Below are 21,715 nucleotides of genomic sequence, written 5' to 3' on the forward strand. Positions count from 1 at the left end.
GTGTTCTAATCCAGCAACGAGCACAAACTGAGCACCTACTACATATTCAGCCCTAGGCCTCTTCCCAGAACTCTCATGCTTGTTCGTTCATTCACTGAGCAGATATGTACGGGTCCCAGCTCTCTTCCACACACTATACATCAGTGAATGAAAGAGAAAGGAAAAAAATCCCTCCCCTCGTGAAGCTTGCATTGCAGTGGGAGACAGACGAGAATCAAAAAATAAGTTGAAAAAAAAAAAAAAAGAAAATTGCATAGTGTGTTAGAAGGTATTAAGCGTTGGAAAAAAATAGAGCAGGCACAGGAGACTCAAGATGCTAGTTTAGGAGGCTTGCAATCCAGTGGTCGGGACAGGCCCGCTGAGAAGGTGACTTTTTGGGGTAACAGCTTTATTGAGATATAACCACATAGCACACACCCATGTAACATGCATGCGCTGAAAACTAGTTGTATACAGACTCGTGAACCCAAGGATCTCAATCGATTTTCCAACATTTCATCATTCCAGAAAGAAACCCTGTACCCATGAGCTGTCATTCCCAATTCCTCTCTTCCTCCAGCCCTAGGCAACCAATCTGTTTTCTGTCTCTGTAGAGTTGGACATTCTGAACATTTCTTATAAATGGAACCACCCTCTATGTGGTCGTTTGTGTCTGGCCGCTTTCATAATGTTTTTGAGGTTCATTCATATTGTAATGTGTATCGACACTTCATTCCTCTTGATGGCTCAAGAACATTCCATTGTATGGACATACCACATTTTGTTTATCCATTCATCTGTTGATGGACGCTGGGGTTGGTTTCACCTTTTGGCGGCTGTGAACAGTGCTGCCATGAGCATTCGTGTCTGAGTTTTTGCATGAAGGAGGTGACTTAAGCTCAGATGCGAAGGGAATGAGGAAATTTAGCCATGCACAAAAATATAGGGGCCCTATGGTGTAACCTGTGCGGTGTGTTTGAGGAAAAGCGAGGAGGCCAGTGGGAGGCAGAGAATGGAAAGAGATTAAGGTCTGAGGGACATGGGTGGTCAACTCACGTGAGGCATTGCAAGCCACTGTAAAGATTTGGGCTTTTACTTGAGTAACACGAGAGCCATTGGAGGGTTTTGAGCCCAAAAGGGGCATGACCTGACTCGGTATGAATCCTCTATTTTACCTGGAAGGGTTCTTGGAGGTGATGAAGAAGAAGAGGAAACACTGGCTAGGATAGGAGACGTGGGGGAGCCCCTCAGAAGTCAGGAACACCGAATGAGCAGAGGAGGGGCCGCGATGCCTGAGACCCATTAGGCACTGGAGGGTTGACCTTGGGAGAGCAAGAGGCAGACTGAGCAGGATGGACAGGCTTCCATGTTTCCGTCCTCCCCTGACAAACACTGATTGTTCTTATCCAGAACACTCCTCTGAGAGGCACGTCCCTCCCCTGTCCTGAGGTGGGCAGGTGCTGTCACAGGCCAGGTGCTCCCCATCCTCTGTCATCTGCTCTCCCGCCCTCCAACGCCCACCCCCTCAGCTCGCAGTAACTTGGCCTTCCCCCAGTGACTCTACTCAAACAGCTGTTCTGGTTACCAGAGATCTTCTCAATTGCCTAAATGCCCCCTCTGGGGCTACCAAATCTCCTTGTCTACACCGTGGAGAGCTTTGCTAGTGAAGTTGGCACGTTGCCGGCCACGAGCAGCATCGACCTCAACCGGGAGCAGGTTAGAAATGCAGAATTCCAGGCCCAGCCCCAGCCCCACGGAATCAGTCGGCACCTTAGCAAGGGGCCCGGCTTTGAGAAGTACTGTTGTGGTTGTTTTTTTTTTTTTTTTTCCTGTCCATCTTTAGAAGCTTCTTCTTCCACTTTGTCAAAGTAAGGAGTGGGAGCTGCCATCCTGTACATGATTTTACTCCCACGCCTCCGTGACTGGTAAGCAGCAGGCACAATTTGAACCCCAACCCTGGGTTTCCCTTCTCTGGTCTTGGGCTGGTAAGGCCACGTCCCGGTGGCGAAGAAGTCAGGATGGAAGAAAAAGAGCCCGAACACAGAGGGTAGATGTGGATGCTTATGGCTGATCTATCAGGATGTCTCAGTTGCAAGCAGCCTAGGTTTTCTGGCCAAAGAGAACTTATTTGAAGGACACCAGATTTTTACAGAATTGTTGGAAGGTCTGAAGAGCCATGCCTGGAAATAGATGGGAAGCTGGGCCACTCCAAGGCCTCAGACGCAGGATAGGCAAGGATGGCCTTGTGGTGGAACAGTTCACTCAGAATGCACGAGAGGTGGGAATCCTACTCTCTGCCTTTTTTGTTTCATTCTCTTCGAGATTCAGGTTCCAGGGAGGGCTTGTAGCTTGGCCCAGCTAGAGGCACAGACCTGCTCGTTAGTTAGGGATGGGCCTGGCGGACTATATATATCATGGAAGAGTAAATGCCCCCAGAGGGAACCTGCGTGCTGGGAGGAAGGAGGCAGACTGGTAGACGCTCACAGAACAACCAAGGTCTCTTCAGTGGTATCACTAGCAAGCACTGTTTGATTACGGAGCTCATCTTCCTGTTGTCCTTTCGTCTCTACAACCTCTGCTCTAGCAATTCTCTCCGACACCTCTTGCCAAATTGTCATTTTTGCCTTGAGGTTCCCTACATTGCTGCTGCCAATCAGCCAGATCAAGATAGTCTCAAAACCAGCCAATGGCTGCCCCCTGCCTGCGGAACAAAGTCCAAATTTCTTGGTGCGCGTTAAGCGCGGGCCTTACCTGGCTTCCCATCCTTGCTTTTCATTTTGACTCCTCACCCTCTCCAAATACACCCACATGAGACCTGACAGCATTTCTGGACCCTGCCTTCCCACCCTGGGCCTGCCGTCTCACCGTGGCCGTTGCTGGAATTTCATTCCGCCCATCACCTCCCAGCCCATCACCTATGATCTCCCCGTCCTGAAATCCTCCCCGCTGCCAGCACTTCACCTGGTGCTTTCGGTCAGTAGGCTCATCCCAGGCGCCCCAAATCCCTGTGAAACTGAGCCATATATATAGGCCAGGGATCTCAAATAAGAACTCTCTGCCTTGGCCCAGATGGAACTGTCACTATGCATGGCATCCGTGCAGGCCACTTGGCTCATCCTCGGTTCCTACTTCCGGGAAGCCTTCCTTGGTTTCTCCAGTGCTAACTAATCTCGGGCTCTGCTCACTTAGCGGTTGGCACAAGCCTCTTCTATGGTTCTTACTGCATTTGCCTCCTGGGAACCTCTGCCTGATCCATTGCACCCCAAGGTCTTCCCAGGCAAGGCCTCTGTCTTCCAAAACCTTGACACTGATCATCTTATAGAGTAGTCACTCCACTGGTATTTGCATGATGTCCTAGAATATTTGCTGCAACTCCAGCAAGTTCAATGGCCAGCCAGACCCCAAAGGGCCCTAGCCGTGTACTTCACAACCTTCATCTTCCTCGTGCGGGAACCGAGACCCCACCTCAGGGCTGGGGCACCGTGTTTCTCAGCCTGATTCCTCACGATAATATTTAAAGAAGCACATTTTCAGAAAACTAGGGGAAATTCTTCATCACGTGACCTTGCCTGATGCCCTTCTAGAGCATTCCACTTGGAATAAGAATTCATCCCTCTATTTCCTTTTTTTTTCAAAGTGCCTTCATGCATGCCAGATTACAGCCGGCCTTGAAGAAGGTGGAGCAGACCGGGCTTTATCTTCACATGGAAGATGAAATAATGAAGGTTCTGAGAAGTGCAGTGATTTCCCAAGGCCACACAGCTATTAGTGGCAAAGACAGGACCAGTGCCTAGATCTAACTTTCATCTCTCACCTGTCTGAAATTCCATAGCCCACGATCACTTAGGAATTTTCATCTCCTTTGGAACTGTCTTTCATTAGATCCGTACTGGGAGTCCCTGAGTCCAACACTAGCCCTTCAACCTGATGACAGCCAGAGATTAGAGCCAACGGTGGCTGTCACAGAGGTGACAGTTCTCCTTCCCTGCCCCTCCGCCATAGGAAACCAAGCTTGGCAAATCTTGACTTCTCTGTAGTGCCGTTTAGGTTACCAAATCTCTGCACATTCTACTTCTGAGGATCTGAGTGGATGTCTTAGCTCAGGCTGCTATAACAAAATACCACGGCCAAGGCGGCTTATAAACAACAGCCATTAATCTCTCTCAATTCTGGAGGCTGGGAAGTCCAAGATCAAGGTGCTGGCAAATTTGGCTCCTGGTTGAGGACCCAGTCCTGGCTTGCAGACAACTGGATGCCTTGCTGGGTCCTTACACGGTAGCAAGAGAAAGCTCTGGTCTGTCTGCTTCTCTGGGCACTAATCCCATGATGGGGTCTCCACCCTCAGGACCTCGTCTCAACCTAATTACCTCCCGAAGGCCACGCCTTCTAATACCACCACATTAAGGCTTAGGGCTTTCGCATATGAATTTGGGTGGTGGAGGACAGATTTGGTCCATAACAGGAGATGTCAGTTCTTGCATCCATAAGCTGCAGAGTGTAGAGCCTGGGTCTCTGTGCCTAAAGGATTTGGTGGAGTAAATGATGCCGTCCAAGGGACAGAAAGTGAAGCCTGAAGTGCTGAGTGCTAATGCTGACGGCAGACATTGAAATAGGAGCACGGTGCCTTTAAGAAGGATGAGGGCACATCTCTGGGGTGGAGCCCGGCCCTGTTACCCAAGCGCTTGGAAGCTGCTAGGACCTGCCCTTGTGGAGACCAGGCCTTGCGGTTCTGGTTTGCAGTCCGGGGACCGGGACCGCTCGGGGCCCCGCTCCCCTGCTTCCCGGCTGCCACACGACTCAGCGTTGGCACCGGTGAGAGCCCTCCCACCCACACACCCACGAGCTCTCTGTGCCGTCTTTCCAAGCCCAGCGCTGACGGCTGTCATTTCCAAACTCTTCTCCAGGCCTTTCTTCTTCCTTTCAAGTTCAGGCCCTTCTCTTCTCTGTTTAAGATCAGCTTCCCCACATTTTCCCTTTCCTGCCGGTGCTGGGGGGAGCAGCTGAAAGTAAGGAAGAGAGCTGGTTTTCCAGGCTGACCTCCCCTGATGAAGATGAGCCCCCCAGGCTGCTGGCTGAGCGCCTGCTTTGAAGTGTGTGTGTGTGTGTGTGTGTGTGTGTGTGTGTGTCCTGAGCTGGAATCGATGGCTCTCTGGAAAGGAGCAAGGTGTCCAATGCCTGCAGTATTCCGGGTGCACACAGTAAGTGCTCAGCACAGCACCAACTGGCAAGGATTAAGAAACGCAGAGTAAAAGGGGCTCCTGGGGGGCTCAGCTGGTTGCGCATCCAACTCTTGGTTTCAGCTCATGTCACGATCTCACGGTTGTGACCCTGAGCCCTATGTCGGGCTTTGGGCTGAGCGTGGAGCCTTCTTAAAATTCTCTCTTTCTCTCCCTTGTTCGCATGCTCTCACTCTCTGAAAGGAAGACAAGAAAAAAGAAAGAAAAGAGAAGAAAAGCAGAGTAATGGACGGAGGAGGACTGGCCTGGGGAGTGGAGACACCTGGCTTCTCTCTCCAACTCCACCTGTAGCTTGTTCACAGCCCCTCGGTGTCGCTAAGCAGCCTCACTCTGTAAGAGGCAAACAACCCCCTCTCACCTCCTCCAGCTGACACAAGACCAAGTGAGAGGCGTGATGAGACCTGTTCTTCCAAGGACCAGGGGGCAGAATCAAGATGGGTGGAAGTTACAAGGAGGCAGATTTCAGATCACAATCAGGAAGACATTTCCATTTACCAAAGTCCTTTCTACAGATTCCTAATCACCCAGAAAGCCTTCTCCCCTGGGAACTAGTCGAGCAGCAGACTGGTCATCTGGCAGTGATCCTGAACCCTGAGCCATAAGGCCCCTTTGAAATGGGACAGTCTGCATGTTGGTTTATGTGGAAGGGCTTTGGGAAGAATCAATGTGAGGCTGTAAGTATGTTGATTTTTCCGTGCCGTTTCCAGAAGGCTGGCCAAGTCTTGGGATGGGAGTTGGGTACTAAAAGCCAGGGGAGAGCAAACTGGCAGCCTGGGTTCTGACGTCACAGAAATGCCCTGCCGTTTTCAGCGGCACCCTTTGAGTCGAGAGCTTCTGTGTCTGCAAAGCGCATTGATGGAAGGCACAGCCTCTTCCTGCCTAGGGTCCCAGCGGGCTGACTCCAGTGGGAGTCACCTCCCGGCCCCGCAGAGCCCAGGGCTTCCCTGGCTGTGCCCAGAGTCGCACAGGGAGGAGGGCGATGGTGGGGAGGGCCACTCAACGTGGTGTGCCCTCAAACATGAAATCTGACTGCGAAGCTGGTAAGAGATCAGTCTGCCCTGCCCTCCTGGTGCTTCTTAGACTGTGATCAAAGGAAACATTTTCTCCTACCTCTTTCAAAGCCTACCCTTCAGCTCCGACACTGAGAACGTGTTCCACTCTGTAGTGGTCCCTTTGGTAGGATTCTGCTCCAATGCGTAAGAATTGACCAAGTGCAGAAGGCCAATTCTGGCGGTGGGCTTCTGCCGCCAGTGCCCCCCTCAGGAGCCCCTGCTCTACTCCCCACCGTCCACACCCTCCGGTGTCTGCCTGCCTGTCTCCCATGCAGGGGAGACCATCTCCTTTGGCTTGGGGAGGATAAAATGTTTTTGGTAGGGAAAACCAAAGATGAACGGGATATCAGACATCCTTTTTTTTTTTTTTTTTTTTTTTTTTTTTTTTTTAGCTGGTCCTGTAGACTGGTGGAGAACCCAGCTTGGGGGCAGGGGTGGGGAGGGAGGGCAGAGCCTTGGGGCTCAAGGAGATGGGTCAGGAAACCTGAACACAAGTGTAACTGCTCTTTGGGGTTCGAAAGAAGATGCATGGCTGGGGGGGGGTGTGGTGGGTAGGGTGAAAGGGCCCCAGCTCCCTCTGGTGCCCTGAGGTCCAGACAGATTAGGGACATCTGAACCCCCCCCCCCCCCCCCCCCGCCACTGATATGCCCACTGGGGATACCGGCAGGGGAGCGGGGCACCACAGAAAAACATTGGGAGCCCTTGGGAGGTAGGGGAGGGGAGAGGAAAAGCCCAGGCTGGTTTGAGAAGCAGTTAAGGAAGGAGAGTAACCAGAGTGGAACACAGATTTGGTTTCATTAGGGTTTTGTTGTTGTTGGGGTTTTTTATGTGAGAGTGACAGAAACGTGTTTACAGGCTGAGGAGGAACTCACAGAAAGGCAGAAGTTGAGCCATCAGGACAAGGGAGATCATTGATGGATCAAAGATACAGGGAGGGCAGGAAAACAGGAGGTGGGAGGGGAAAGGCAGGAGAGAGGTGGGGGCCCAGCGCTGGCCTTTATTCCACTACGATCTGGAAGGGAAGGTTGCTCACAGCCCCGTCTGCGGCCAGGGTCTTGGGGAAGTGGGAAATGGTCGCTTTGTGAGGCTGAGGGGCCTCTGGGCCCCCCCGCCCCGGTGTAAGCCTCAGCTGGGAACAGGGGACACGAGGGGAGATGGCCGGAGAATCACAGGTGGGCCTGGAGAGTGTAGACATTCACCTACCCAGGTGGAGGGGGTGGTGGAGGCTGGTCTGAAGACCCAGGGTGCCCTGCTCTGGCTCTGTGCCTAAGGCTGTAATGATAGGACATCGGGCACACTGGAAACTTCGGATTTCCACTGACTGCTTGGTGGAGCCAGTGGAAACTCATTTGCCTGACTGAGGAGCTGATGAAGGTGGAGAAAGCTGGCTAGAGACTCACCGCTGTTCTTGGGAAAAGCAGAGCCTGTTATCAACGGCACTACCCTCTGCCTGAAGAGCAGATATTCAAGCAAAGCAAATTGCCCACGGCCCATCAGATTGTTCCCTGGGGAGGCAGTGGCCAGTGGAAATGATGAGAATCCGGTGTTCAGGAGCCCAGCCTCACTCTGCCTCTGACAGCTGTGGGACTTTTTTGAGGTCATTGCAACCTCTGGCCTCGGTTTCCCCTTCTTCTCGGGGGTATATTTCTGGCCAGCTGGGAGGGAGGGCAGCTCCACACCATCTAGTGAGGGAGCAGCTTCAGAGGAGTTAGACCTTTCCAGAAAGTTCAGGAAGAGCGTCAAGAGCGAGGTTCTCCCCTCCTCTCCCCACCCCACTGGAAGCACAGATATCCCAGTCTGTGTCCCCATCACACGCAGCCTCCCGTCTGCCCCTTGTCGCATGCCCCAGCGCTTGCACAAGCTTCTGTTGCTGCTGTCCCCAGCCCGGCTCCCAGGGCCGCTCCGAGCAGGCTGTGCTCGCTGGTGCGGTGGCTGCACCCAGCACAGAACCAGAGCGGCCCCGACTCACTGGCTGCAGGCAGCTTGTTCTCTGCCCCCTACGGAGACTGGGATTGATTTAGCCTGTTTCCGTGGCAGCACCAGCTGCATCTGCTTCCCCAAGAGGCTGAGTGAGTCACGGCCACCCACGCTAACCCTTGGCACAGCACAGCCCCGCCAGGAGCACGGATAGTAAGTCAGCAAGAAGATGGCAGGGCACTTTGCACCGTCTGGTGGCTTCCTGCGCTGGGTCCCAGGTCTGGTGCAGATAGTGCACTGGGCGCAGGGCCCTGGGCGGGGCTCACCCACCCAGAAACCTGGCAGGTCTGCCCATGAGAGAAGTTAGAGAGCGGCTTCAACTGACTCCAGAGGGGCCCATCTTGGCGGCGGTCAGCAGCTGCAAGGCCTTATGGGAGAGCACTGCAAGTTTTCGGACTCTCAGTCCAGTGCTCTTTCCACTACCCAATGACCCGCTCTCAAAAGTGTTTTTCACGGCCACCTCTGCACCCAGATCGGCCCCAGGTTCCTTCTGGCTCCCATCCGGGGGCCTGCCTTGATGACACACATCTGCCCTTCCCTCTGGTCAGCAGCCCTCAGCCGGGACTCAGGCAAATTCTCAGCCCCCACCCCAGATGTACTGCAGCAGAAACTCTGGAGGTGAGGGCTGACAGTCTGTGTTCGCACCGGCCCTCCAGGTGGTGCAGATGCCTGCCGAGTTTGATCACCCCTGGTCTAAGGAATGGGTCTGAAGCAGTGTCTTCCTAACCCCGGGAGGAAGGGAGCGTTTTGGTCCCTATCTCTGTCCTCAGAGCACAGCTGCAAGGGTGTCTCAGTTTTGTTTGAGCCACACTGGGGGGCTTGGGTAGGCAAAGACCCCAATGGCTCCAACTCTGGGGTCCTAGAGTTTTCCTAAATCATGTCCTTCCTCTAGATAGTTTGTGTCCCATGGTGAGAAACTGGTGCTTTTTTTCCTTTGTGGAAAAGGGCAGCACTACCTTCCTCACCGGGCAGAGGACCTCACGGGGAGAAGGGAACCCACCCATTGGAAATGAACAACCCTGCCATGGTGGCCAGGCCCAGGACCCGCAGAAGTACTTTCCCGAAGAGCTGAGGGATTCCAGCTGAGGCAAAAGCCCAAAAATACTTACCGATGTGCATTACTTTTTGGTCTATCAGCCGCCCCGCCCCCCCTTTTTTTTAACGATTTCTGATCACCTCTGTGCCGGACCCAATAAAGGACCCAGTGGCCTGAACTTCAAAGAGCTTACAGGAGTGTGGGAGCATTAGAATAGTTTAGGCCATGCCCAGGGAGCAAAAACCCCCAAAGTCTCAGTGTCTTAACATAACAAAGGCTTATCCTACAAATGATTCCTATGAAGATCTGCTCTACTCCACAGAATCGCTCAGGGGCTCGGACTTCTGGCTACCTTGGTCACTGCAGCAGGAGGAGATAAAGCTGGAGGGGGGGTCAAGCACCCGCCCAGAAGTGAATCCCGGCACTTCTGGCATCTCACCGAACAGAATTAGTCACGTGGCCCTGCCTAACCTCAAGGAGGTGCATGCAGGAAGCATATGCAGAAAGGAGAGAAAAATGGATAGAGTCTGACATTATGAGACGTAAGTACATGGAGAAAGACCACTCATTTATTCATTTGCTTACTCTTCAATCAATCTTGACAGACTGTTTACCACACATCAGGCATCTGGCCAGACCCTGGGGATAGCGCGTCCCCAGGGCAGCTGGTCTCCCGCAATCCAGGGAGTGCCATTAACATTGTATTCTGCAGGAATAGCTCCCCCCCCCCCCCCCCCGCAGTGGTGTGACGCAGGACCCCTGCTTTGATTCTCTTTGTTTATGTTCTGTCATTATTATCTGCCTTCCACACCAGAAAGAAAACTCTGAGAGCAGGGATTTTTATCTGAGTTGCTCGCTGCTCCATTTCTAGAGCTGAACACAGTGCCTAGGGGGGCTTGGTCAGTACTCGTTAAGTGAATGATTCAACATGGATCATTATTAACTGTTTCCCACCAATCCCTGCCTTCGAGGAGCTTACGATCTGTGTCAAGAGTGGTATAAACAATTGACTAAAGTCTAAAAAGAAGTTTCAGGGCAGATCGAGTGAAACACGTGTCAGGTAGAAGCTGGGCTATATAGCTTGGGGACACAGAGAGGCAAAAGGTCATTTGCAGCACGGGGAAGCTGGCAGATGAAAAACAAAGGTGCAGGGAGGCCAAGGGGCCCGACAGAGGGTAGGATGCAAAGCGGGTGGGAGGACCCTGCCATACCTCTTGGTCTGGGGTTTTCTCTTCTCCCCACAGTAACTGGAATCTTTACGTAGCAGTTCGGTTTTCCAGTAGCAGTTCGGTTTTCCAGTAGCCTCCGTGTGGAACCACAGCTTCTCAGGAAGGCTCCAAGCCCCCCAGGCTCAGAACTTGGTTCACTTTCGGAGTTTCCTGCCCATCTGGCAGGAGAGGGGGGGATCATCTAGCCCTCCCTGCCCTGCTCTGCCTCAAAGCACTTTCCCCCACGCCTGCTGCCCAGACAGCCTCCCAGAGGCAGTAGCCAGCCAGAGGGGCATCTGCGGAGAGGCTGGGAAGGCTCCACCTCAGCAAGGCTGGCCAGAGGATGGTTGAGCCAGAACCTTCCCTGCAGGCGAGAATGGGGTTCATTGTTTTCACTTAAGCTCACCGTGAAAACAGTGACAGAAGCTTCCCATCTGGCTTCCAAAGCGCTTTTGAAACCATTCTACCTACAGCAAGTCCATTAATTTTGCAGGGGCTCTAAAGACAGGGCACTTTCCGCCATTCAGGCTTTGTCACTCCATCCCCACGGCTGTCTCCCTCCTGCTTCTCTGCCCTTTCCTCTCTCGCCTGCCCTCCTTCCCTCCTGCAAACCTCTCCCTGACCAGCAGGTAAGCATTGCCCGAGGGCCCGCTCGACATCAGGCCCCCGCTTGGTGTTGGAGATTCCTGGAGGAGCAGGACGAAGGCAGAACTTCAGGGGAACTTCCTGTGAAATGGCTGTGGCCCAACCACCACACCTGCCCGTGATGTCTGCTTTCACCTGTTCCACCTTCTGCCTGCTCCCTCTCACAAAACACCTGCCTTCCTCGGATTCCCCACGTGGACCACGCAGTGAGCCAAGAGTTCGCGTGCATTCTTTCCTTTCATTTTTCACATCAGGGAGATTCTATTCGTGTGGCCATTTCCTAGATAGGGAGATTAAGGCTCAAAAGGTTATAGAAACTGTCCAAGGTCCCACAGCTAAGAAATGCCCAGCTGGGGTCCCTCCCAGTTTCTTACTGTGCCGCGCTGTCTCCACCAAAACTCGGCAGTTGACCGTCTACGCTCAGAACCGAGAAATGGCTAGAACTTTTTTTTTTTTCAACGCTTATTTATTTTGGGGACAGAGAGAGACAGAGCATGAACGGGGGAGGGGCAGAGAGAGAGGGAGACACAGAATTGGAAACAGGCTCCAGGCTCCGAGCCAGCAGCCCAGAGCGGGACGCGGGGCTCGAACTCACGGACCGCGAGATCGTGACCTGGCTGAAGTCGGACGCTTAACCGACTGCGCCACCCAGGCGCCCCAGAAATGGCTAGAACTTTAGCACTATCGCTACCACCCCTTCCTTTTGAGAGTTAGCTTAAAAAAAAAAAAAAAAGTCTAGTGATTTTTTTTTCCCCCCCTAAAGACCAGGGATTAGAGATCAATGTCTCCTCATATCCCTGGCGTTTTAAAACCTGGATGTTTTGACCATTTCTCTACCCCCTAGACAGTAGGAGAAGCCTTTCTGACCCTGCCACTTTAGCTTTCTGGTCCGACACAAGGGCTGTGGCCTCTGCCTCAGGACTCATTCCTGGAGTTCCAGAAACTGCACGGGGCCTGGGCTGTCTTTTCACGTCTTGGGGGGGGGGGGGGGGGGGCGGCGGTTCGATGGTCTGAGAAGTGACTGCCACTGCTGGTCTACTGGCAGCCTTCACTTGTGTCCTCTTTTCACCCCATCGTCCCCTAGGAAGGGCAGGAAGTGGCAAAGACCCCCGTGGAGGTTTCTGAAGGGTCGCCTCTGGGAAAACGGGAAACCCTGGAGGGCCGACTACGGGTTGCCATGTGATTTGTACGTTGCATGTGGTCTTCAAGCATTCTCATAAACTAGCCAAATATCTACAGCTGGGTCCACAGCAAGATTTAGTTATTGTGGTGTTTGAGGCTGTCAAGTCTTGATTTGATTTTGGGGGTCATATTTCACCACGCTCACCCGCTCCAGCCAGCTCCAAGTCCCTACCCCAGAAGTATGGGGAGGAGAGGAAGTTGGCAGGGAGGGGGGGGAGAGTAACGACTCCCCAGGTGGTCTTTTCCGTGTCACCCAGCTCTCCCAGACAGTTTTGGTGCTGACTGCCTCCGGGAACACTGACTCTCCCCTCTTTCTTCTCATTTCACTCCTCCATCAGTACTCTGCAAAACCTTCACACTGAGCTTTGTCTCGAAGATAGCCTTCGGAGCAGTAATCAGGCCTCCATTAACTACAGCAGGAAGGGGGACAGCTGTGGAACTAAAGGCATGCATCTGGGGATCCAGGAAGCATTGGGGAACCCACCAGCACCTGGTAAAGCTTGGGACCCGGGCCAGGTCCAGGGTAAGGACCCCAGCACCTAAGGAGTCCGGTTCTAGAAAGACTGAGTTACTGAGGCAGGCTACCAAAGTGGGGACTCATGTGGTACAGGGTGAAGAACATTACCCAGCTTTAGCAGTCCAGGCAGGGATTTGTTATCACATCCATGGCTTGTTTTCTAGAGCTGAGGCTTAATAATATCTGAGTCCCAGAAGCAAGAGTAACTCTATGCTAAGTGGCAGGAAATTAAATTTAGCTTGACGTCTGTCCAGCTAAAGTCAGGCATACCAGACCCATAATTTTGTCCGCCCACCTCCCCCCATCCCACCCCACCCCCAGGTGGTGAACCCTCTGCCCAGTTACCTTCCCCCCCGACCCCACCTAAACATGGCTTCTACAGAATCATCAACTGTTTTGTATAACATAACCTTTCCCCCTTGGCCCCAGTTAACCAGTCCAAGGGGAACATCTGACCAAAGATAGGCCGACGAGGGCCCTTCCTCGAGATATTTAACTTGGAAAGCATGGTGACTTCAGTAGACCCCATCAATGCCCAGTACATATACCCTCACCTTTACTCTCTGTTCTGACTTCGTATGATGATATCTTTAATGGATTCTCTTCTGCAATCCATTGGCCAAAAGATTCTCCGAATGGGTAATGTGCCATTGGTAATCCGATGTGCTGCTTTTTCACTTAGGCCAAAAAGCCAAAAGATCAAGAATTTTGTCCTTTTCTTCATTGGGTTTCACACAGCTTCTTTTGGAGCGGTCAAAAGAGTCTTGCTTCATTTTGAAGCCAAAGGGTTCCTTTCAACACTACAGCTCTCTCCCCAGCCTCCAGAATCTTTCCTGAATCCAGAACCGCTGAGTGGCCCTTTTCATATTAGATACTGGGCCAAACCTGCCCTGATTTCAGTTAAACTCCTTAAGCTAGGAATTAGGTGAACATAGAGTAAGCTGTCTTTTTAAAGAAACAGACTGATTCTGACCTAGAACCATATTTAGCTATTTTTGTGCCGTGCACTTATTTCATTTAGTAGATCGTAAACTTCTGTTACTATTTTGTTAGTTTGAGAGAGAGAGTGCATGCAAGTTGGGGAGACGGGTAGAATGAGAGAGAGTCTTAAGCAGGCTCCATGCTCAGTGAAGACCCCTGGGATCATGACCTGAGCTGAAATCAAGAGTTGGACGCTCAATCGACTGAGCCACCCAGGCATCCCTGTAAACTTTTGGAGAAGTGTTGGATATCTTTGTTTCCCTTGGCTCCTAACACTTAGTCAATATTCAATAAATCTGAGTTCAATACATAAATGAATCATTCAATCACATTCCTTGTGTTAAATATAAAATTCATGATTCAAGTATCATTAATCAAATAGATAAACCGATAGGATACATTTTATTTTATTTTTTTTTTGATTTTTTTTTTCAATGTTTATTTATTTTTGGGACAGAGAGAGACAGAGCCTGAACGGGGGAGGGGCAGAGAGAGAGGGAGACACAGAATCAGAAACAGGCTCCAGGCTCTGAGCCATCAGCCCAGAGCCTGACGTGGGGCTCAAACTCACGGACCGCGAGATCGTGACCTGGCTGAAGTCGGACGCTTAACCAACTGCGCCACCCAGGCGCCCCTAGATAGGATACATTTTAAAGTGTACTGTTATATATACTAGAGTGGTTTTAAAATAGACTCCAATATTGGGGCGCCTGGATGCTTCAGTCAGTTAAGCGTCTGACTCTTGATCTCAGCTCAGGTCATGGTCTCACAGTTTGTGGGTTTGAGCCCACGTGAGGCTCTGCACTGAGAGCGTGGAGTCTGCTTGGAAATCTCTCTCTCTCTCTCTCTCTCTCTCTCTCTCTCTCTCTCCCTCCCTCCCACCCCCTCCCCCGCTCCTGTGCATGCACTCTTGGCTTGAAAATAAATACTGGAAGAAATAAAAATTAAATAGACCCCAATGTTAATAAAATTGAGCAAAACAAATTGGTACTTTTACATATAGCACAGGGGCACAGAAATTCCTACAGCCTTGAAGGTGAGAGGAAATTGGAGGGCCCAGGCGAGAAAAAATATGCTATAAATTTATACCTTTGAGGGGCACCTGGGTCGCTCAGTCGTTTAAGCCGCCGACTCTTGATTTCAGTTCAGGTCATGATCTCACAGTCATGAGATCGAGCCCCGCATCGGGTTCCAAGCTGAGCATGGACATAGAGTCTGCTTAAGATTCTCTCTCTCCCTCACCCTCTGCCCCTTCTCTGCTTGTGCTCTCTCATTAATTAATTAACACCTTGATTCTACTTGTAGGCTGGTGACCTGGGTGAGGTGCATGCACATGTATGGATGAACACATAGGATTCTGGGCAGCTCAGTGGAAGCACAGAGGTGGGGAGAGACCCTTTGCTCCTGACTGCCTCTCCATGCCTCAAGGGTTCCCAACTGTACCCTGCTTTAGAATAGGTCAGACTGCTAGAGGATACTGTTTTTCTGGCCTGCCCAGCACCTATTCCCCCCCTCTTCTGGTAACAGCACCCTGATTTTCTGCTGGGGAGCCACTCTTCCTCTGCTGTCCATGCTGGTGACCTCATACTCCTGCTCTGGAAGTGGACACATGTCCCTGTCCTGGCCAAACGGTGGGTTCCATCTCCCTGGCCACAGTGTTGACCTAAGAGGAGCCCTACCAGTCAGCTCAGGCTAGGTGGCTGGAATAGAGCAAAGAGGGACTCTTTCCCACGGGCTGAGCCCAGAGATTTGGGGTGAAGTGGGGAGAGGAGGGGCACTGAATGGGGCGTTGGTGCCTGAGAATAAAACCGACCGGGGGTGGTCAGTTTAAACGGCTCAAATTCTACTCAGTTGATCGCCCAAGCCGAGAACCTCCCTATTCTCAAGCCAGATTGAGTGGGTTCTTAATGCAACAGAGAATCCCATGGATGAGTACAACTGCTGGTGGTCCTGGCAATCAGAGCGGGAACGAAGGGAGAGAGGGCCCTGCCAGAGTCACGTCACTGTGGTGCCAACCTGGACGGGCTCCACTTCTGTGCCTTCCCCATTCTCTCCCCTGACGGCATCTCACACACAGGCAATAGTCCTTGAGAGGCTGCCTGCAAATCCCAACAGTGCCGAGGGCCCCTGGCTTCCCTCTCCCCTTCCTGCAAAGGCACCAGTGTAGCCGGCGGGGAAGGGGTGGGTTTCCTGTGAGGGCACTTGAATGCGTTCAGAGCCATTTTTAGACTTTGTATTCTATAGACCAGAAAATTGCTGAAATTAGGAGACATTTGAGGTGGCTGTTCATCAAGCCCAGAAGCGATTTCTGCTGCCGCTATATTTAAAAGCCCAGCAGCAGGTTGTTTGGGCTTATGTCTTGCTGTTATGTAATAAACATAATGTTAAGCTTTGGAAGCCCCGCGCGATGGTTGAGAAGAAGGAAAACAGCAGCCTCACAGCAATGCGTGCCCTGGAAATGCTTTGTAGAGGCTGGGGAGAAGGCAATAGAGCTTTCCGTGTTAAATAGTGTTAAAAATAACAGCGTGTGCACCGCAGATCTTAATTACTATGTAAATTCCCAAAGGAAACAGTAGAAAAGAAAAGAAAATGGAAAGGAAGTGGTGTATTAATGTAAGGGGGAAATGTAACCAACAACCAAATAGCTGTTTTTAACAGGACAAAGGAACTCAGGTGTGGGCTGCTCTGTTGTAGGAAAGGAGATTGTATTAGTTTTCTCTGCTGTGTAACAAATGACGATTGGCCTCATGGGCTTGAGGCAGTGCAGCTTTATTATCACACAGGTCCGTAGGCCAGACCTCCAGCCATGGAGTGGCCTTGTTCTCTACTCAGGGTCTCGGGAGGCTGAAATCAAGATGGCGGAGGAGCCACATCTGAAGCATGGAGTCCTCTTCGGAGCTCATGTGGCTTTGGACAGAATTTAGGTGCCTTTGGTTGTAGGACTGAGGCTCCCATTTTCTTGTTGGTTGTCACTGGGCACTGCCCTCAGCTCCCAGAAGCCTCCCACATCTCCTCACCATGTGGCCCCTTCTACAGGCTCTCTCACAACGTCAGCTGTTAGCTACTTCAAGGCCCCAGCAAAACCACTCTCATGCTTCCAGTCTCTCTGACTTCTTCCATCTCTGACCTCTACACTGTCTTTTCAGGGGCTCACCTGATTAGGTCAGGCCCACCCGTCTCCAGGAAGGAGCTACACAGGATGTACACCCTGCGGGGGCAGGAATCTGGGGGGCTATCATAGAATTCTACCTCAGTGATCAAACTTTTGCACAAAAGCAGAGCCACAAAACATGTAATCTTAATACACTTCTGTTATGGACTGAAAGTTTATGTCCCACCAACATGTAGTTTTGTGCCCCCATTGTGATGGTATTTGGAACAGGGGGCTTTCAGGAGGTGATCAGGTCTAGATAAGGTCATGAGGGTGAGGCCCCCACAGTGGGAATGGCATCCTTATGAGAAGAGGTGGAGAGGCCAGAGTTCTCTCCTTCCACCATGCAAAGACAGGGAGAAGACAGTCATCTTCAAGCCAGGAAGAGAGCTCTCACAAGGAACTGAATTAGCCAGCACCTTGATCTTGGACTTCCAACCTCCAGAATCGTGAGACATAGATGTCAGTCTGTGGTATTTTGTTATAGCAGTATAGCAGTCTGAATTTGACTAAGACAACTACAATACTGAAGGTCCCATTAATTTACCTCAATATGAGCCTTCTAGAAAACAAGTTCTTCAGAGGCTGTGAAAACATCCAATATCTGGGGTTTTCCAATGAATGTGTCCTTCCCTGTACACCTCATGTGTTTATTCATTCAACACGTGAGCTCCTATTCTCTTGGCATTGTGCTTGACCCCAGGACCGGGCTTCTTCTTCCCTCCCACCCACAGCATAGGGCTGAACCACCCACTAAAATCTGATTTGCCATCTTGTAGGTTGTTTAGAATTCCTCTCATCTGGCTAAGAAGCTCCTGGCTCTATTCCAGGCTCTGGTGGGGGGGCGGGGCTTGACTCAAAGGAGGATTGAACCCAGCGATCTCAGCCCTAGAACAGAGCCCAGGAAAGGAGACCACCCCCAAGACCTCTTTCTCAGGGTCTTTCAGTCTCTTTTAGGCTCTCATGATGAACTTTCTCCACTCACTGTTCTCCACTTCCCTGCCGAGCGGGAAAACGAGCCCCATGTGAAAGCAGTTTTGGGACTGGGAGTCCCGCCATATCCTTGTTCAGGTTAAATTCACTTAAGTAACTGAGAACAGACAGAGTTAGATTTCCTAGGGCATTTCTTTATGCTGAGTGCTTAACCAGGAAGAATGTTAAACAGGCTACTGAGCTGAGGGCAAATAGGTGTGATCAGTTCCCCAACCTCAGTCACAGAAGGGACTTGAGGGATTGGCCCTTGGGGGTCCCATGTGTCTCCACAACCTAGATCTGCATCTTCTAGAATTCTTTGCACAATAGCAGACCTATTGTGAAGACTTCCCTGATCCCCACCCTCATGCCCCAAGCCAGTAAGATGTTTACTTCCAGCACCAGAAGAAGGAGGGGTGTGGCAGAAATGGGAGACATGCTAACCATAACTAACCTAAGTCAGATTGCCGGGCTGGCCACTAACCAGAGCTCTGCCTTGCCCTCTGGGGACAACATAAACACAAGGCTGGATCTCCACACAGTAGTCTGAAGGGTTAGAGCTCTGATTCAAAGTTAGCCATGCCCCCTCTGATGCTATTTTCTATTCCTCCCTTTGCAGAAGAGATGCCTTGGTATAGACAACAAAAAGACCTCTCTACCACCTGTCAGAACTGAAGGGGGTAGCTTAATTTCTCTCAACTTCCATTTCCTCATCTGAAAACATAGGGGTAATTATACCTGGCTTACAGGATCGTTTTTGAGAACTAGAAATTATATACCTGGCATTGTGCTTGGAAAACTACCACCCCTTTAAGAAAGGGTTACTCCTGCTGTTACTGTTATCTCTGGCTCTGGGTATATAGTTTTTATGGCTCTGCCTCCTCAGCTAGGCTGTGAGTTTGAGATCAAAGATGACATCTTTACTGCTGCTGACAATTATAGTACCTGACAAAGAGGAGGTGCTCAGTTGGGGAATAAGTGTCGAGACTCTGGAATTTGAGCAAGGGGCAGCAGCCACTAGGAGCTAAGAGTCTCCTGCAGACAATAGGTCTGCAATTTTACTCTATTTTCTGGGTCAACGGTTCTCAAAGTCTTTGTATTCAGGACACAGCCAAAGAAACAGACATATTCAGACACTTGTGAGTCAGCAATAATTGTAACTCTCTCTTTACTACTGAAGAACCATGTCTCTCAATATTTGTGAAAGCGATCGTGTGGTCCCACCATTTATTGGGATGCCTCTGATTGACCCTGTGGTTGGGTAGCTTACTTCCCTGACCTCCCTCACTAATGTGCACAAGAATTCTCACATGGTCAATTAACCACCATATTTCTTGGTCACTGGCTTGACAACACAACTTCCACTTTTTCACAGCACTGTAGGCGGTAGCTATGGTGGATTGGCCTGCCAGTCTCAGGCAGGCACTTCGCCATTGTCCTTGGAATTCTGGGATTGAACTTTACAATTTTTATTTGTCAACAATCCTGAAGGTCCTTGACATGTAACCATTTGTAAATCATTTCGCTAAGATGCCAATTTTTAAAAATTAGTTTATTATACAACTAACACATGAGTATATAAATACATATATACACCGCAGAATGCTCTTACAATAGAGAAATACACAGAGGAAAAACCTGTAGATGTCTTCCTCTTTTTGTATCAGTCAGAAGAAGTCATGTTATACTACAGTAACAAACACTCCCAAATCTCAGTGGCCTTGTAGCCACAAATGTTTATTTCTTGTTCACATTATGCATTTTTTATGAGTCTGCTACAGCTGTGTCTCTTGCCCTCCTCACTCCAGAACCAAAGCTGATGGAAAAACCTAACTCTGTCTGGAGCATTGTCAATCTCATGCCAGAAAGAAAAAGACAAGGCCAGTGGTGCCCTGACTTCCAGAACTCTGTACAAAAGTGACCAACGTCACTTCTTTGACTAAAGCAAGTCGTATGGCCATTCCAGAGGTCAACAGCATGGGGATACCCTTACAGAGAGGAGCATGACAAAGGAAGAAACTGGAACTTTTGGTGAATGAGAACCTGTCTCCACCACCTCCTCCTAGGATGACTTCTTTCCCAGAGGTAACTGCTCTCAACCGTGCAATCCCTTTTCTTACGTATTTGAATTTCTATTTATTTTACTTATAGAGAGAGAGGCATACACATTAACATGGAATAGTACCCATATTGCTCTGAAACTTTCTCTGTTCACTTAATATGTCTCAGATACCTTTCCATTTCTGCACCTAAAATCTACCCCACTCTTTCTAACAACTGTATGCCATTTCATGCCATAGTATCCTTACATTCTTTGTGTACTTTTGGGTATTTTCAAAATTGTTTGCTATTATAAATAATGCCACGATAATTATCCTTATACATGCACATATATTTGTGCACATGTGTATTTCTGAATAACAGGTTTCTAGAACTAAATTGTTAAAATAGAGCATGTGTGCATTACAACTTAAGTATTGTCAGTTTGCCTTCAAAAATGCCTTCATCAACACACACAGCCGTCAGCAATGTAAAAGTTCCCGATTTCCTGAATCCTCAACGACTCAATATTATCAAACTTTTTGTTGATCTGATGAATTGTAAAAGTGGTAGTTCCTTATTTTCCGGTATTTAATGCATTTCTCTCTTTATCGATGAGGTTGGGTATTACTTGCATTTACCATCTGATTTCACATTTGTTCTGTTGTGAATTATCTGTTTCCATTCTTTGCCTGTTCTCTAGTGGTTGTTTTTTCCTTCACATTTGAAAGAGCTATTTGATATATTTTCTCAATAGTAATCCTTTGTCTGTACCACTGGTTGTAAATACAAACATCTCTTATTTACCATCAGGAACTTTCTTTAAAAACCAGACACTGATGTTAAATGTTAAATGTAAAATGTAAAAGCAGGCCCTCTCCTATCAATTCATCACTACTAACCAGTTTCCTACAACACAGAAAAATGTCAATATGTGTAATATATCAGCATGTCAGTTGCACGAAACGAAACATTGCTTCCTGATGACCAAATGGTGAATATGACTTTTAAGGGATATTTACATGTGTATAGTCACATGGCCTGAGTATCGTCAATATCTGACTCGATCCCTTTGATGACATTGGGCACTTTCCACAATATTTGCATGTGATTCTGACATTCTTTCCAAATGGAAAGTTACTAGAGAACTCCCCCCTTCCAATACCACTTTGTTTAAAATGTTATATTGAGGGCACCTAGATGGCTCAGTTGGCTAAGCATCTGACTCTTGATTTCAGCTCAGGTCATGATCTCACTGTCGTGAATTGAGCCCCATGTCGGGCTCCAAGCTGAGCATGGAGACTGCTTAAGATTCTCTCTCCTTCTCTCTCTACCCCCTCCCCACTTGTGCACATGCTCTCTCTCTCTCTCTCTCAAAACTTAAGTTCAAATTTTAAAATGTTATATTGAATTTAGGGGATGTACAAATAAAACTTTCTGTATAGACCTTGCTCCAAAGCACGATGTATTGGAGAGCGACATTATGCTCTGTGAAGTCTGAGTGTCACAGCTAGGGGGGTTCTTCTGAGGAAAACTTTCCTGGGAGATTCTTCTCATAACTAGAAGTTGACCACCCTCTACCCATTTCTTTCCCTGTCCCTAGCAACCACCATTCTACTGTCTGTTTCTGTGAGTTCAGCTTTTTAGATTCCACATACAAGTGAGATCATATAGTGTTGGTCTTTCTATGTCTGGCCTGTTTCACTTAGTGTAACGCCCTTAAGGTCTATCCATGGT

At 49.8% G+C, this 21,715-nt stretch overlaps 1 long non-coding RNA gene across 1 annotated transcript; it reads left to right on the forward strand.

The window, feature by feature from the left end:
* The first annotated feature begins 5,405 nt into the window (after positions 1–5,405).
* LOC125168900 (uncharacterized) lies at positions 5,406–20,052 on the forward strand. Its single transcript, XR_007153336.1, has 3 exons — positions 5,406–5,890; positions 9,605–9,824; positions 19,747–20,052. It is a non-coding gene; the product is annotated as an uncharacterized LOC125168900 (long non-coding RNA).
* Positions 20,053–21,715: the final 1,663 nt, after the last annotated feature.

Source organism: Prionailurus viverrinus, chromosome B3, assembly GCF_022837055.1.
Source record: "Prionailurus viverrinus isolate Anna chromosome B3, UM_Priviv_1.0, whole genome shotgun sequence".
Taxonomy (NCBI): Eukaryota; Metazoa; Chordata; class Mammalia; order Carnivora; family Felidae; genus Prionailurus; species Prionailurus viverrinus.